The 12,064-nt window shown below is 37.9% G+C and overlaps 1 long non-coding RNA gene across 1 annotated transcript; it reads left to right on the forward strand.

Moving 5' to 3' along the window:
* The first annotated feature begins 863 nt into the window (after positions 1-863).
* Positions 864-2,988, forward strand: LOC149469899 (uncharacterized). The gene is made up of 3 exons (XR_016311491.1): positions 864-981; positions 2,241-2,355; positions 2,755-2,988. It is a non-coding gene; the product is annotated as an uncharacterized LOC149469899 (long non-coding RNA).
* The last annotated feature ends 9,076 nt before the right edge of the window (positions 2,989-12,064 follow it).

Raw genomic sequence — 12,064 nt, forward strand, 5'->3', positions numbered from 1 at the left:
GTTATTTTGAGTCATTCTCTTCCTTCCTGGAATGAACTGTTTCTTTTATGATGGGATCTGTTAAACTATTGCATTACCTGCATGATTTCCTATTTTTGGTCCAGTTGGTTGTTCCGAGTGCCTGTATTTATACACTGCATTTTGCCTGATTTGCAGGCATTTCGGGGTTCTGTTTGTATCTGAGAAATCTGTTTGGCCGACAACCAGCATTGAGTTTTTGGGAGTTAAGATTGACACTGAACTCATGGAATTCCACTTGCCTCCTACTAAACTGGATTGTTTATAATATTTGGTTCAGTTTGTTCTTTCCAAACCTAAGGTGACGGTATGCACTTTGCAGTCATTATTGGGACTCCTAGTCTTTGCTAACTGTGTTATTCCAATTGTGTGGGTGTTTTCTAAAAGGATATATACAGATCGCTGTCCGGTTTTAAATTTAATTTTTCAATGGCTGTTCCTTTTGGCAAACACCTTTTCAAGATGCATCTGCTATTTCTTTATTCACGGATGCAGCTGTGGCATTGGGTTATGGTGCCTTTTAGCAAGGTTATTGGTCTGCCACCCCTTGGCCTGCAGTTTGGTTCGAATAGGGTTTGACAAAAAATATTGCCTTCCTTGAATTTTTCCCAATTTTAGTTGCTTTGGAACTTTGGGGTAAAAATCTTAGAAATTCCTGTTTCTTATTTAATTCAGATAACAAACAGGTGGCTTTCGCTATTGATTGTATTTCTTCTAAATCCCTTACAGTTTTGGCCATCCCTAGACATTTGTTTTTTAAATGTTTAGCTCTTAATTTATGGATAAAGGTTAAATATATACCGGGTTACACTAATGTTGTTGCCAATTTCTTGTCCCGTTTTCAGGTGGATAGGTTTCAAGCCTTAGTCCCGGATGCCGATGCCCATGGCTGTCCTTGCCACTTGTGGTCCATAGTTTGACGTCTGTCCAGGCTTCCATCAAGAATTCTTTGGCTTCATCCATGTGGGTGAATTACAAATGCCACGTGGTCTTTTTGGTGTGGTTTCATGCACTCTGTAGGTTTATCATCTTTTTGTTTTTCCGAAAGTTTTGTTGCTTATTATCTTGAATACCTGATGCAGCATGGGTACTCCTATTTCCATTTTGTTAAAATTTTAGCGGTTGTTTCCTTTTTTATGAACTTGCAGGGGTTTCCTCCTTGTTCCCAGTTTTTATTGGTATGACAGGCCCTTAAATGATATTATAAGTGTCTTTTCTGTAGGGATACTCATGTTCTGGTTACTTTCCCTTTGTTACATCATTTATTATAGACTACTTTATATGCTTGTTTTTCCTCTGAGGTAGCCCTACTCTTTCAGGTTTCGTAGCCTCTGTTTGTATTTCTGAAGTGTTGCCTAAATCTTCCATCTGCGGCGGTGGTTTATTATGTTCAGACATTTTTCTGGGACCTGATTTTGTACAAATTTTATTATGTAAAACTGACCAGTTGGGCAGAAGACATTGGATCACTATCTGCCATGCCACTAGTTCTGCAGTTTGTGCTTTTACTTTGTTGTCACACTATTTTTCTCTGAATCCGCCAGGAGTGATGCAGTTTTTGGTCCATCAATCGGGTCTGCCTCTTACCCAATTCCAATTTGCATCTGTTTTGAAGAAATGATTTTGCCATATGGGTTTGGGGCATTTGCATATTACTAGTCATTCTTTCTGCATTGGCGCTGCAACGGAAGCTGCCAGGCTGGGCATGTCTGCATAGGATATTAAGGTTTGAGGTGGTTGGAAACCAGATTGTTATTTGGCTTATATTTGGCCTAATTTATGTTTTTTTCTAATTCTAAGTCCTCTATGCATAATCTGAATTGTTGGATACTCATTTATTCACTGGGCAGAAATCTGGGCTTCGTGGAGAGTTTATGGACCTAATTTAGGATTTGACTGTTCTTCTTTTTGTCTTTTTTGGTGTGGCCATGGGGGTATGTCTTAGTTTGAACTACGCTCCAATTTATCTTGGTTGTTTTCCTTATAGCCACATCCTGGTGTACTTATTATTCATTTAGTTGGTAACGATTTAGGTTTTCATAAGACTTTGGATTTATTTGCTCAAATTAATCTTGATTTTTTTACAGCTCCGTTTAGTCTTGCCTATTACTGTTTCTGTTTTCTTTGAAATTGTTCCCAGATTGTGTTGGTTGGTTAATGCTGATTTGCAACATTTGTAGAAAATTCAGAATGGTAGATAAATTTATTCCCTCTGTTAACAGGCTCTCTTCTGTCATCTTGATCTTGAGAGAGGTTTGCCTGGATTGTACTGCCCTGATCTGGTTCACCTTTCGGATATAGGGCTGGATATTTTCAACCTTGACCTACAATCTTGTGGTAAGTAGGTAGTGGCCAGTGTGGGCTGCCTCCTTAAGTAGAGCCTGGTGGGTGGGGAATGTTGGTTTATTTCTTTAACCATAGTTCGAGCTTTTAATGGCTGAATTACTTTAGTATGTAAATGGTATTGGTTGTTGGTGCTTTATAAGTATTTAAGCTTGTCATACATAAGTAATTTATTTATATTATTGAACTTGTTTATACCAGTATTAAAGGGCCATTTAATCCACAATAACAGTTTCTGGTATTTATTATTAATATTTTTATTTATTTTGTGTTCAGTTTCTAGTTCTAGCAACAATAGCGACCCCTGCCTATGGGACCAGGAATGACACAAAGAGGCAGTTAATTTTTTTTGAATAGTACTTACATGTTGTTAACTCCATTTAAATTTTCTAGAATCTTCTACATTGGACAGGTGATTTGAAGAACCTATGAGAAGAGAAAAGATTGTAAACCATTGTCAGAACAACAGCAGTAGCAGCAAGAGAAGAAGCACCCCTCCGCCCCCCTCCCCCCCTTGTTTTGTTGCAGTCATTTGTTGTGTGGCCTTGTTCTTTTCAGTTGAGGGGAATGTTGGTTTGTTTGTCTAACCATATTTAAAGCTTTAATGGCTGAACTATTTTAGTATGTATTATGTTTATTGGACTTGTTTATACCAATAATAAAGGGCAGCAGCCATCCACAATAACCATCTCTGGTATTTATTATTAATTTTTTTGTTTATCATGTGTTCAGTCTCTGGTCTTATTAAACTCTCCTATCCTTTACAGCCAAGGAATCTGCTTCTGTTTGATCCTCAACTGCCAAACCAGCCATTTGATGGTTTGACAGTTTGCGGACAAGCAAATGTGACAGTTAGCAATCTCAGCATTCCAGGAAAGTAACTGCTTTTTGAAACAGTTAAATTGATGGGTTTAGTTCTACCTTAGGATTCACTGCTGTTTCAGGGCTCTGGGTTTCAGCAAAATGGCAACCGCCAGCAAGAAGAAACAGGACCAAGGCTTGAGACAGTTTACAGCACACACTAAATTTGTTAGCATAATTATTAATGTGGAATACATGTTCCTTGCTAAAGAACGTTATTTTTTATCAAGTTGTTATGGGTAAAGTTCCACTTTAACTGTAATTGTTTCTGTTTTAATATCTGCCTGACATTTAGCTTTAAAGCAATGTACTGAATAAGTATTGCCATTGTTGACCTTTCCTTCTAAAAATAATAATTTTTTTATCTATAGCTGACCTCTCATTTGTGAATTGCTATTATTCTGATCCAAAAACTTCAGTACTTTCCAAGTCACTAACCTACAACAATTATGCAAATGAGAAGTATGAGTTCACTCTATCCTGATATGCATACTGGTTCCAAATCAGTGACTCAGAAAGTACTGAAGCCAATGACAACAGGTCAGCAATCATACAGGTTTCCTTCAGGGACTTTATCTAGGCATTTTGAGTGTTTATTACATCATAATCACTTTAGCTACTGAGTAAGCTGTACATTCCCAAAATAGATGGGCCACAGTGTCACATCTTCTTAAAATGAACATACAAAAGGGCTGTGACAAGTTAGCCTGAAGTTTCTTGTTTGTGTTCTTACCTCCTTGCTGCAGTGCTGTTCCTGATCCCTTTCACATGTGTGTTTGTCTGTGCTCACCTATGGGCATCGTCTGCTGTTCTCTGGGTTTTATTTCCTTCCCTTCCATCACTTCCTGGACCGCCTCCTTGTTTGCCTGCCTATATAAGACATGCTCAGTCTAGGCCACTTTGCCTGAGCAACTTCCTAGTTGTCGGAGCTCCTGTGTGTTGTTATTGCCTGTATCCTACATTGACTACTCATGTACCGACCCCGGCTTTGTTCTCTGACTGTGCTCGTTTTTCGCAAGTCCTGACCTCGGCTAGTCTATCTGATTTCTGTTTGTCTCCTCCCATTGTACTCTGCTCCCACGAGCGGTGTCCTCATCCTCAGCTGGGCGTACCTGGGAGCTGTGACCTGGTCTCAGCTTGCTGCAAGTCCATCCCCACTATCAGGGGCTCTGATGAAGAAGCAGGCTGGGGCTTAGACTCCGAGCCCTGGGGAACCCCAAGTTGACTATCTAAAAGGGCTCACTACCACAGGTGCTGACAAGGGCCTATTGATCCCCACAATTTTTTACAGATAACTTAAAAATGAAATACTTGAGATACTTTGAGGGTGAAATAAAGCTCTACTTTTGATATGTCTTATGTGAAAATGTAAATGTAAAATGGAAGCATTTTCCTTAATTCAGTTCCAGAAGCAGCACAAAAGTTCTCACCCTGGGTAGCATGCTGCACAGAAGGAGTGCAAAAATCTAAGTGTAAGCAGTGGTTTCTCTGCAGTGGTCTGGTATGCCCTTTTCATGTTGCTTAGAGCAGGAAATAGATAAAATATGTGCCCCACTGGGAAATTTTCCTTCACTTCTCATCTCACAACACAACAGGAAGTGAGAGAGGTAAAGTAAAGGAAGTCCTCTGTGGACAGTTGTTACCAGCACACCAGTTTTCCCTCACTCCCTCATCTAGTAACAACTGTAAAATTAATTTTTTCTCACTTATCATCCCAGTGACAGTGGTTATCAGAACAAATAGTAAATTGCTTTATACACAGCTGAAATGCTCACAAGTAAGAAACTTGAAACAAAAAATTCAAATTTAAAGCTGAATTCTATGCTACCCTAAACGCACAACCCCTCTAACTAATTGCTAAGCCCTTTAATTCACCTAAATTTATGGTTAGATGACACTTAGTCTAGAGTCAACTATCTTGTGTTGCATCAGCAGAAGGGGATTGTTGGGCACTGGCCAGCACAGGCATGCCTACATCACTGGATTACTGGTGACACCCAGAAATGGCACTGATAAGGGTTCTCAGATGCTTTAACTAGTCATCGCTGACTTACTAATTCCAACATGAATACTCATGTCCCTGTAAATCATAAAAAAGGATGCCATAATAAAAAAAATATAGAAAGAGGTGTTGTGCTTAATTCCACAAGATAACTGGTCAGCTAATTATAAAGTGGCCAAAAAAATGCAAAACCCTACATATTAATTTTTTTAGCATAAATTCAAAAACTAAAAAAAAAATTATTCCTCATTCAAGGGTAGTGGATAGAGCCATGGCAAACATTTCCCCATGTTTTAGTTACCAATGACATTTACAGAAAGCTGACTTACAGAAATATACAATCTTAATGTATTTTCCAGCTTTTAACCATTGTCAGTACAACTAATGGTAACCATGGTTTAATTGAAATAGCATTTGGTAATAAAAACATAACCATAAAAGTACTCAGTCAAGAGCTGTGAAGTATATGCACTCGAGTCCTGACAGTTTTGTATTCGTAAGTTTGTGCTAGTAACAGGTTCTAATCTCTGTGTAAATGGACTTGTGACTCTAGCAGTGCACAGCAATAAGAGCGCAATAGGTTCTCATAAACTTCTTTGTATGTCAGAGACAGAGTAGCATATGTCAAATTAAGTATAATAATACTTAGTAACATAATTTATGTAAATGTTGGCATGGAAAGAAGCTGTATAAAAAAGTGATGTGCTCTGTAAAGTTTGATGTAATCAGCTGATTTGGCTCAACTGGAGAGTATAGGTAGAAGCAGAAGGTGTTATTTAAGTGACAGTTTGCTATATAATCAGGCACTCTTACATTACTTGAGTATGCATATGTATACCTATGTAGGCAAAATGGAGAAACTAGTTCAAACACCTCCAAACTAGACTTTTCGAAGGAAAATAAAAAACAAAATAATAATTTTTCTGCTGACTGGTTGGCTGGTAACCAAAGACAAAAGAAATTGTTTAGATCTACAAAAAATCTTTCATCAGTGGTCACTAGGGCAAAACAGCAGGATTATATTACTTGGTGTCAAACTAATACGGGTATAATAGACATTAAATGCAAAAAAGTTTGAAGAATACTTCCAAGACACTCAAGTTGGAACCTAGGAGCAGAAACTGCCCCTTAATTCAATATGTTTTATGATGTTCCTATGTAAGCTTTCACTTAATAAAAATATTAGAGCATTAGCTTTACACTACGCATGTAGCATCCCCTTAGGATTACAGAAACTTGCAAAAGAAAATATTTTTGGTGGCACTAAAAAAGTTGCTGGAATTGAACATACTGAAATATGATTCTAATATTATGAACATTACTGCGTAGTTAGGTATGTATCTTATATAAACTGAAGTTTATACAACAATAGGATGTCTATGAAGATATACATGCATGATGTGCAGGTTTTTATCAAATTCAAGTTCTATTTTATTTTGTGGCAGATACAAAGCACGTCATAGAAATCTCCAACCATTACAACACATCAGTATGGTCTGGAAAATGTCTGTGTTCAGCCTGTTGCAATAATAATAATAATAATAATAATAATAATAGAAATAATAGAAATAATAGCATCTATAATATAGCAAAGTAAAGGAGAGCACTTCTGTTGTCCACAGCAAAAAATTGGGGCTTAGCTGTAACTCTAACCTTTACTAGAGAGTGAAATGTTGATACTTTTGATTTCCAGAATGATTTTATTTATGAAAGTATCAAATTAACAAACAATAAGCCTTCTAAGTATGTGTGGTCTCTCAGATCAGAGAGCGCACTTTGATAAGCTCTAGTCTCCTTGTGAAGATATGTTTGGCATCTGAAAATCATTCATTGTCCTTTTCAGGCTCACATCTGGCTGAACATGACATTTTCTGACCCACTCCTATCATATAAAGTTTCTAGTCTGACATCTGGTCCAAAACCACCTTATTAATGTGTGTTATTAATATTTCAACCAGACTTTTCCTTTCTTGAACCTGAACATCATGACCTCCAGACAATCTAGGGAGGCATCAGTAACTTCACAAAAGAAACTTTCTGAATTGATTCCAAGTTTAAATGTGTCTCGTTTTGTTAAACTGAGATCACTTGTGTTAATAAAGGAAATATGCATGGTGTCCTAAGTGCTTATATCAGAAAAATCAGCATCTGTAGACTTCATTTATTGCCTCTGTGTTATTCCCATGTCAGTATTGTAGTCTGAAATACTGAAACCAAATAAATCTAAAAACTAAATGAGTGACAGCACACAGTGCACATACAACTGTTACTAATATTTGGAAGTGAAGGTAAGAGGTGGAGAGCAGCAGAGAGATATGGTTAAAGCATGTGCCTCCAATACTTGCTAAACTATGTTTGACAGCAGGAGGTGGCAGCAAGAAACATTGCAACTCGTACAGCCACAGGAAAGTGTACAGAGCAGCCCCAGATGTGTACTGTGAAGGCTAGGAAGCAGCACCTGATGTCTGTAGTGGTGGCTGAAATGCTACAACTGAGGGTGCGAAGCAGAACCAGATGTATACATTAACAAGGTATAAAATCAGCACCAGATGTTTGTGGATGGCTTTGGAAACATGGAATGTCGTCAGCAAAGAAAGGCCACCTAGCCCATCACTTCTGTCCATTGTGCTAGGAATAGTTCTATATTTATTCCAGGAAAGTTTATATTATTTTGTATTGCCTATTTTTAGTAAGCAGTTCTTATCATAGCTTCAACTTATTGCTTTTAGATAGTAAAGGGATTTTATTTACACCAACAATATCAAGTATAATTTCCTGCATTGAAAAATGAAAAAAAAACATATGAGTTTCAAGCATCCTGCAGAATCTGACTTTTAAGTTGCAAGGGTGGGTCCCAGGTGAAACCATGTTTATGTGGTTCTGGAGGTTCTCTTGCTATAATACTGAGTGAGTACTAAGACATTTTTCCTGTCTCAGATATACTTCTGGCATTCCAACTATCAGATGGAATTGGAAGTATGATGGACCTGTCTGTTGTTTAGATTTTATTTATTTATTATTTATTACAGGCACTTATATAGCGCCAACAATTTATTCAGTGCTTTACATATATATATTGTACATTCACATCAGTCTCTAACCCTCAAGGGGTGTACAATCTAAGGTCCCTAACTTACATTCATACATACAAATACTAGGGCCAATTTCTTCACAATCCAATTAACCTACTAGCATGTCTTTGGTGTGTGGGAGGAAGCTGGAGTACCCGGAGGAAACCCACACAGGCACAGGGAGAACATGCAAATTCCAGGCAGGTGGTGCTGTGGTTGGGATTCAAACCAACGACCCTAATACTGCCAGGTGGAAGGGCTAACCATTTAGCCACTGTGCTGTCCTCTCTATCTAAAATTAACAGTCTGTTTAGTTATGGCTAGTGTTTGTTTAATCATGATTAATGTAATACAGTATCGCATGTATGCTGTATACCCTACAGGATGTCATGCACATATCTTAGGGGCCCCAATCAAAAAGATCCAAAGTGTCTGGTTTGACATTATTCTTCACTAGGGTTATTGCCAGGGCAAAGCAGCATATCCCATGTTTGGTAATTATGTGCTCATTCAAGTTTGAAAGTAAAGGCTGATTTCCATGCTTTTTTTTTTTTTTTAAAAAGCACACTGATGACCTATGAAACCTTGCAAGTTAGCCTGGACACCTGTGCACAATGGCATCTAATCAGCTGTAGGTTAAAAGCTTGTTAGGGCCCTGGGTTACTAATTTTATAGTTCCTTCTGGTCCTCACCCACTTGTTAAATGAGGTCAATTTGTAAACATTAATAAAAACACTGAAATATACAGTGTATTAACATTTAGTATGAACATAAATTTGAGAATATAAGGTGTACAAATGTCTGTCTACAAAATGCTTTAGGGCTTATTACATCACCAAGGACATTAAAAGTAGGGATGAAGTTCAGGTTCACCACTAACATTGAATCAAGGCAAATCCCGTGGCTTAAAAGTTCAAGGTCCCAGCAAATATATGTGCAGATTTACCTTGGAGAATTTTCTCACATATAATGCACTATAACCATCAGGGTTAAAAGGGACAATAGGAGGCTTTTGAAAAAGCTAGCCTCCTGACAATAAAAAAAAGTAAGTGAGGGGAGGCAGAGCAGCTATTCTATAGTAAAATGCTGTAGGGAAGGGGGTAGGGAAAGCTGATAATTTGCATAGGAATTAGAGTTAGATTAGGGTTAGTTAGGAAACTGTACTTTAATTCCAATTTCAAGCTCTTCAATCCCTTTACACCTCTTTTTGGTTCTTATTATTATGGGCTTCTTTTTCTTTAATTTTATTTTGTGGTTGATTTAAAGTGGAGGTCCAGTCGGAATTGAAAAAGAAATAACAGTTAGCAGGTACAAAAACTGTAGCTGCTGACTTTTAAAAAATGGGCACTCACGTTTCCCACAATCCCATGGTGTCCTCACACCGGGTGACCTACCGTAGTGCTGCACTTTGTGAATGGTCCCATAGTCTTCTGGGACCTGTCACATGTCCTTGAAGACTATGGGGAGGGAGGAGGGGATAACTTCTGCTTCCTATCGCCTAGGCGATCGCAGTGGAAGTGGGAACGGGTTCCTGTCAACTTTGGGTACCCCCTCCAATCCTGTTCCCCAAAGGTGCCAATCCTTAACAGGGAGCAGGGGACAAAGCCTTAAAGTGGAACTTCCCCTTTTGGGTGGAGCTTCGCTTTAAGGTCAGTGTTGACTTTTAGCTGCTGTCTTGTTCATAACACACTTATTTCCTACAAGACTTGCTTTTTAAAAAATTTCCTATGTTTCAGGAGGCAGTATGGTGGGATTCCAGTTGTTTAGTTCTTTTTATGTTGGTAGGGCATTTCTTTTAGGTTATGATTTCTATCTGCAACAAAGATTTCCCTTAAAAAAAGTGTTCTAGGGTAATATTTAGGAGTTTTAATTCACCTTGAGGATATATCGTTTTTTTATTGTATGTTGAGAGAACCTTTTTAGGTTAACCTGCTTTTCTAAAAAAAAGAAGGGGCTTTAGTTGTAGAGGTGGTATTTTGGGGTTTTCATTTCTAGTAATGGTTTCTTGATTTTTATTTTGTTGATTGGGCTTTTTTTAAGTTTAGTGTCCTCAAAATGTAGCATTCACTTTTTAATAATCATCTATTCTTGAAGCTGCCTTTTATTTGCAGCACACTGGTGCATTATTTGAAAGAAAAATAAAACTAAGTGTAAGAACAGTGTGCGCCTAAACCATTTCAAATTATACCAGTAACATTTACCTTCCTATCCCTATAGTATAGCAGTTAAGCATACACTGGGTAGGACTGATATCCCTGACTAAATCTCTCCTGCTGCCCAACCTCCTGGCCAGTGTTACACTGTTGAAATTCTCTACATTTTTTTAATTCATGTAGTAAAACCACTATCCATGGTCTTTGTCTCTATTCAGTTTGGGCCTAACCTTGCTCAATAAAATTGTCATTCTGCTTGTCAATCGTACATTGCTGTTGTCATCTTAATTTTTAGTGAAAGTTTGCTACAAATAGGTCAGCAGCAGTACAGTTGTATATCAACAAGAACAAGAACAGCCTCGCAGAACTGCTGTCCAAAACTAGACTATTACCATAAAATACAAAGTTTAATCCCAGAGTCAGATACTGGTCAAGAATTGGAGTGACAGTGCGCATTTTTTTTAAAAGGGAAAAAAAGAACGGATTGGGGTTCCCTAATATGGGGTGCAGCAAAGCTGCCTTGCAAAGTACCTTTGTCCAAATGTTGAGGAACAAGGTTCTTTTTCCCACCATCATGTCCCCCAAAAAGGAGGTGGGGGTAATGAGAGGCATATCATGAAATAAGGAAGACCCTTTATAGTAGGGGGGCAACCAGATATCCACCCCCACCCAGGTAAATGAGCACAGAGGTACATTAGTAATATTTACACATGTCTAAAAATAGTTAATAGTAAAAACAAATATATATATATATATATATATATATATATATATATATATACTGAATTAAAAATATTTTTTTAAATAAAACACAAACACACACCTACTTTAAAATACATTTTGTAAATGTCCCCAGAAGTAAATCCAGCATTATTCATGGCATCCAGCAAGGTAACCTACCTCAGTTATGTTGTCCAGTGATGCAATCCACATTAAATGCCCAAAGGTATGTACAGCTCTTCTGCTGCTAAATACTGTATGACAGATTCCTGGCTGTGGTGATGTAAATATACCACTGTGAATCAAATGTGGTCAATGAGATCATATGGGATTCCCAGCAGTATTACCGAAGTAAGGAATCTATCATTAGTGGTGGGAGTGCAACATGTATACATTGTTGGGCAGGTCATTATTATTGCTGGGATATATTGCAGCTTACTGGTTCTTAGATGTGATAACTGCAATTGTTTTGTTTTTTGTTTAGTTTTTTTAACAAAAAGGTTTACTAGGCACAAAAAATGCAGTACAAATATGTGGTCAACATTGAACAACCAATGAATAAACAATCCATACAGTGCACTTGATAGGTACAGCAAAAGAAAAGCACACGAGCATGAGTCATTCAATACAGAAAAGTACAAGGGTTACATATGCACACACCAAAGTCACACTATAATCCAGAGACAATAGAAAAAATAGCAACCATTCCCTCAAGTCACCAACTTCAGAGCCACAGTAAAAATTGGGGAAGTAAGGAGGGGGTATGGGAAGGGAGAAGAAGATGGAGGAAAGGGGGGGATAGCTAGAAGAGGGGAAATGCAGAGGGGGAGGAGGGGAAAGAAAAGGGTAAAGGAAGGGGAGGGGAGTTAAGGCACTACAGGAGGAGAATGGCAGTA

This window comes from Staurois parvus, unplaced genomic scaffold (genome assembly GCF_062004578.1).
Source record: "Staurois parvus isolate SC_StPar_1 unplaced genomic scaffold, SC_StPar_1.0 ptg000058l, whole genome shotgun sequence".
NCBI classification, from domain to species: Eukaryota; Metazoa; Chordata; class Amphibia; order Anura; family Ranidae; genus Staurois; species Staurois parvus.